Source organism: Triticum dicoccoides, unplaced genomic scaffold (genome assembly GCF_002162155.2).
Source record: "Triticum dicoccoides isolate Atlit2015 ecotype Zavitan unplaced genomic scaffold, WEW_v2.0 scaffold42952, whole genome shotgun sequence".
NCBI lineage: Eukaryota > Viridiplantae > Streptophyta > Magnoliopsida > Poales > Poaceae > Triticum > Triticum dicoccoides.
Window position 1 is genome coordinate 3,309 of NW_021271757.1, and position 6,354 is coordinate 9,662.

The following is a 6,354-nucleotide window of genomic DNA, read 5'->3' on the forward strand; positions in this document are numbered from 1 at the left end:
GATTTTGGCCCATTTCTTGCATTATTACTTAGTTTTGGGGTCCTGGAGTGATTTCCACGATTGACGAACTCCGGGGTGCGTTTACGTGTCGGTCATAAACACTCACAATTTTGGCCAATTCTCGTCCGTTTCATGCACTATTACTCACCGTTTGGGCGTCCCAGAGAGATTTCCACGATTGGCAATACCCGGAGTGCGTTTGCGTGTCTGTCGTCAACACTCACAGTTTTGGCCAATTCTGACGCGATTCGTGGGCTATTATTCACCATTTAGGGGTCCCGAAGCGATTTCCATAGTTGTTGAACCCCAAGGTGCGTTTAGGTGTCGGTCATCAACACTCACTGTTTTGGGGCCCCGGTGTGATTTCCATGATTAACAATCCCCGGGGTGCGTTTACATGTCGGTCATCAATACTAGTAGTTTTGGCCAATTCCGGCCCGTTTCGTGGACAATTACTCACTGTTTTGGGGCCCCGGAATGATTTCCACGATAAACGAACCCCCGGGTGCGCTTACGTCTCGATTATGAACAATCACAGTTTTGGCCAATTCTAACGCGTTTTGTGGTCTTTTAGTCACCGTTTTCTGGGCCTGAAGTGATTTCCATAGTTGTTGAACCCCAAGGTGCACTTACGTGTTAGTCATCAACACTCACAGTTTTGGCTGATTCTGGCCTGTTTCATGGACTATTACTCACTGTTTTGGGGCCCTGGAGTGATTTCCACAGTTAACGAACCGCAGGGTGCATTTACGTGTCGGTCATCAACACTCGCAGTTTTGGCCGATTCTGGCCCGTTTCTTGGACTATTACTCTGTTTTTTGGTCCAAGCGTGATTTCCAAGATTTACGAACCCCGTGGTGCATTTACGTGTCGGTCAATGACACTCACAATTTTGGCCAATTTCTGGTCCGTTTTGTGTACTATTACTCACCGTTTTAGCGTCCCAGAGCGATTTTCGTTATTTACAATCCCCGGGGTGCGTTTGCGTCTCTGTCGTCAACACTCACAGTTTTGGCCAATTCTAATGCGATTCATGGACTATTACTCATCATTTAGGGGTCCCGAAGCGATTCCATAGTGGTTGAACCCTAAGGTCCGTTTACGTGTCAGTCTTCAACACTCGCAGTTTTGGCCGATTCTGGCCCGCTTCATGGACTATTACTCACCGTTTGGGGCCCCAAAGTGATTTCCACGGTTGTTTGACCCCATGGTGCACTTACGTGTCGATCATCAACAAGCACATTTTGGGACGATTTTGGCCCACTTCTTGCATTATTACTTAGTTTTGGGGTCCCGGAGTGATTTCCACGATTGACGAACTCCATGGTGCGTTTAAGTGTCGGTCATAAACACTCCCAATTTTGGCCAATTCTCGTCCGTTTCATGCACTATTACTCACCGTTTGGGCGTCCCGGAGAGATTTCCACGATTGGCAATCCCCGGAGTGCGTTTGCGTGTCTGTCGTCAACACTCACAGTTTTGGCCAATTCTGACGCGATTCGTGGGCTATTATTCACCATTTAGGGCTCCCGAAGCGATTTCCATAGTTGTTGAACCCCAAGGTGCGTTTAGGTGTCGGTCATCAACACTCACTGTTTTGGGGCCCCGGTGTGATTTCCACGATTAACGATCCCCGGGGTGCGTTTACATGTCGGTCATCAATACTAGTAGTTTTGGCCAATTCCGGCCCGTTTCGTGGACAATTACTCACTGTTTTGGGGCCCCGGAATGATTTCCACGATAAACGAACCCCCGGGTGCGCTTACGTCTCGATTATGAACAATCACAGTTTTGGCCAATTCTAACGCGTTTTGTGGACTTTTAGTCACCGTTTTCTGGGCCTGAAGTGATTTCCATAGTTGTTGAACCCCAAGGCGCACTTACGTGTTAGTCATCAACACTCACAGTTTTGGCTGATTCTGGCCTGTTTCATGGACTATTACTCACTGTTTTGGGGCCCTGGAGTGATTTCCACGGTTAACGAACCGCAGGGTGCATTTACGTGTTGGTCATCAACACTCGCAGTTTTGGCCGATTCTGGCCCGTTTCTTGGACTATTACTATGTTTTTGGGTCCAAGCGTGATTTCCATGATTTACGAACCCCGTGGTGCGTTTACGTGTCGGTCAATGACACTCACAATTTTGGCCAATTTCTGGTCCGTTTCGTGTACTATTACTCACCATTTTGGCATCCCAGAGCGATTTCCATGATTTACAATCCCCGGGGTGCGTTTGCGTCTCTGTCGTCAACACTCACAGTTTTGGCAAATTCTGACGCGATTCGTGGACTATTACTCATCATTTAGGGGTCCTGAAGTGATTCCATAGTGGTTGAACCCTAAGGTCCGTTTACGTGTCGGTCATCAAGACTCACTGTTTTGGCCGAATCTGGCCCGTTTCATGGACTATTACTCACCGTTTTGGGGCCCCAAAGTGATTTCCATGGTTGTTTGACCCCATGGTGCGCTTACGTGTCAATCATCAACAAGCGCATTTTGGGACGATTTTGGCCCATTTCTTGCATTATTACTTAGTTTTGGGGTCCTGGAGTGATTTCCACGATTGACGAACTCCGGGGTGCGTTTACGTGTCGGTCATAAACACTCACAATTTTGGCCAATTCTCGTCCGTTTCATGCACTATTACTCACCGTTTGGGCGTCCCAGAGAGATTTCCACGATTGGCAATACCCGGAGTGCGTTTGCGTGTCTGTCGTCAACACTCACAGTTTTGGCCAATTCTGACGCGATTCGTGGGCTATTATTCACCATTTAGGGGTCCCGAAGCGATTTCCATAGTTGTTGAACCCCAAGGTGCGTTTAGGTGTCGATCATCAACACTCACTGTTTTGGGGCCCCGGTGTGATTTCCATGATTAACAATCCCCGGGGTGCGTTTACATGTCGGTCATCAATACTAGTAGTTTTGGCCAATTCCGGCCCGTTTCGTGGACAATTACTCACTGTTTTGGGGCCCCGAAATGATTTCCACGATAAACGAACCCCCGGGTGCGCTTATGTCTCGATTATGAACAATCACAGTTTTGGCCAATTCTAACGCGTTTTGTGGACTTTTAGTCACCGTTTTCTGGGCCTGAAGTGATTTCCATAGTTGTTGAACCCCAAGGCGCACTTACGTGTTAGTCATCAACACTCACAGTTTTGTCTGATTCTGGCCTGTTTCATGGACTATTACTCACTGTTTTGGGGCCCTGGAGTGATTTCCACGGTTAACGAACCGCAGGGTGCATTTACGTGTCGGTCATCAACACTCGCAGTTTTGGCCGATTCTGGCCCGTTTCTTGGACTATTACTCTGTTTTTTGGTCCAAGCGTGATTTCCAAGATTTACGAACCCCGTGGTGCATTTACGTGTCGGTCAATGACACTCACAATTTTGGCCAATTTCTGGTCCGTTTTGTGTACTATTACTCACCGTTTTGGCGTCCCAGAGCGATTTCCGTTATTTACAATCCCCGGGGTGCGTTTGCGTCTCTGTCGTCAACACTCACAGTTTTGGCCAATTCTAATGCGATTCATGGACTATTACTCATCATTTAGGGGTCCCGAAGCGATTCCATAGTGGTTGAACCCTAAGGTCCGTTTACGTGTCAGTCTTCAACACTCGCAGTTTTGGCCGATTCTGGCCCGCTTCATGGACTATTACTCACCGTTTGGGGCCCCAAAGTGATTTCCACGGTTGTTTGACCCCATGGTGCACTTACGTGTCGATCATCAACAAGCACATTTTGGGACGATTTTGGCCCACTTCTTGCATTATTACTTAGTTTTGGGGTCCCGGAGTGATTTCCACGATTGACGAACTCCATGGTGCGTTTAAGTGTCGGTCATAAAGACTCCCAATTTTGGCCAATTCTCGTCCGTTTCATGCACTATTACTCACCGTTTGGGCGTCCCGGAGAGATTTCCACGATTGGCAATCCCCGGAGTGCGTTTGCGTGTCTGTCGTCAACACTCACAGTTTTGGCCAATTCTGACGCGATTCGTGGGCTATTATTCACCATTTAGGGCTCCCGAAGCGATTTCCATAGTTGTTGAACCCCAAGGTGCGTTTAGGTGTCGGTCATCAACACTCACTGTTTTGGGGCCCCGGTGTGATTTCCACGATTAACGATCCCCGGGGTGCGTTTACATGTCGGTCATCAATACTAGTAGTTTTGGCCAATTCTGGCCCGTTTCGTGGACAATTACTCACTGTTTTGGGGCCCCGGAATGATTTCCATGATTAACGAACCCCCGGGTGCGCTTACGTGTCGGTTATGAACACTCACAGTTTTGGCCAATTCTAACGCGTTTTGTGGACTTTTAGTCACCGTTTTCTGGGCCTGAAGTGATTTCCATAGTTGTTGAACCCCAAGGCGCACTTACGTGTTAGTCATCAACACCCACAGTTTTGGCTGATTCTGGCCTGTTTCATGGACTATTACTCACTGTTTTGGGGCCCCGGAGTGATTTCCACGGTTAACGAACCGCAGGGTGCATTTACGTGTCGGTCATCAACACTCGCAGTTTTGGCCGATTCTGGCCCGCTTCTTGGACTATTACTCTGTTTTTTGGTCCAGGCGTGATTTCCATGATTTAGGAACCCCGTGGTGCGTTTACGTGTCGGTCAATGACACTCACAATTTTGGCCAATTTCTGTCTGTTTTGTGTACTATTACTCACCGTTTTGGCGTCCCAGAGCGATTTCCATTATTTACAATCCCTGGGTGCGTTTGTGTTTTTGTCGTCAACACTCACAGTTTTGGCCAATTCTGACGCGATTCGTGGACTATTACTCATCATTTAGGGGTCCCGAAGCGACTCCATAGTGGTTTAACCCTAAGGTCCGTTTACGTGTCGGTCATCAACACTCGCAGTTTTGGCCGATTCTGGCCCGTTTCATGGACTATTACTCACCGTTTTGGGGCCCCAAAGTGATTTTCACGGTTGTTTGACCCCATGGTGCGCTTACGTGTCGATCATCAACAAGCGCATTTTGGGACGATTTTGGCCCATTTCTTGCATTATTACTTAGTTTTGGGGTCCCGGGGTGATTTCCACGATTGACGAACTCCACGGTGCGTTTAAGTGTCGGTCATAAACACTCACAATTTTGGCCAATTCTCGTCCGTTTCGTGCACTATTACTCACCGTTTGGGCGTCCTAGAGAGATTTCCACGATTGACAATCCCCGGAGTGCGTTTGCGTGTCTGTCGTCAACACTCACAGTTTTGGCCAATTCTGACGCGATTCGTGGGCTATTATTCACCATTTAGGGCTCCCGAAGCGATTTCCATAGTTGTTGAACCCCAAGGTGCGTTTAGGTGTCGGTCATCAACACTCACTGTTTTGGGGCCCCGGTGTGATTTCCACGATTAACGATCCCCGGGGTGCGTTTACATGTCGGTCATCAATACTAGTAGTTTTGGCCAATTCCGGCCCGTTTCGTGGACAATTACTCACTGTTTTGGGGCCCCGGAATGATTTCCACGATAAACGAACCCCCGGGTGCGCTTACGTCTCGATTATGAACAATCACAGTTTTGGCCAATTCTAACGAGTTTTGTGGAATTTTAGTCACCGTTTTCTGGGCCTGAAGTGATTTCCATAGTTGTTGAACCCCAAGGCGCACTTACGTGTTAGTCATCAACACTCACAGTTTTGGCTGATTCTGGCCTGTTTCATGGACTATTACTCACTGTTTTGGGGCCCTGGAGTGATTTCCACGGTTAACGAACCGCAGGGTGCATTTACGTGTCGGTCATCAACACTCGCAGTTTTGGCCGATTCTGGCCCGTTTCTTGGACTATTACTCTGTTTTTTGGTCCAAGCGTGATTTCCAAGATTTACGAACCCCGTGGTGCATTTACGTGTCGGTCAATGACACTCACAATTTTGGCCAATTTCTGGTCCGTTTTGTGTACTATTACTCACCGTTTTGGTGTCCCAGAGCGATTTCCGTTATTTACAATCCCCGGGGTGCGTTTGCGTCTCTGTCGTCAACACTCACAGTTTTGGCCAATTCTAATGCGATTCATGGACTATTACTCATCATTTAGGGGTCCCGAAGCGATTCCATAGTGGTTGAACCCTAAGGTCCGTTTACGTGTCAGTCTTCAACACTCGCAGTTTTGGCCGATTCTGGCCCGCTTCATGGACTATTACTCACCGTTTGGGGCCCCAAAGTGATTTCCACGGTTGTTTGACCCCATGGTGCACTTACGTGTCGATCATCAACAAGCACATTTTGGGACGATTTTGGCCCACTTCTTGCATTATTACTTAGTTTTGGGGTCCCGGAGTGATTTCCACGATTGACGAACTCCATGGTGCGTTTAAGTGTCGGTCATAAA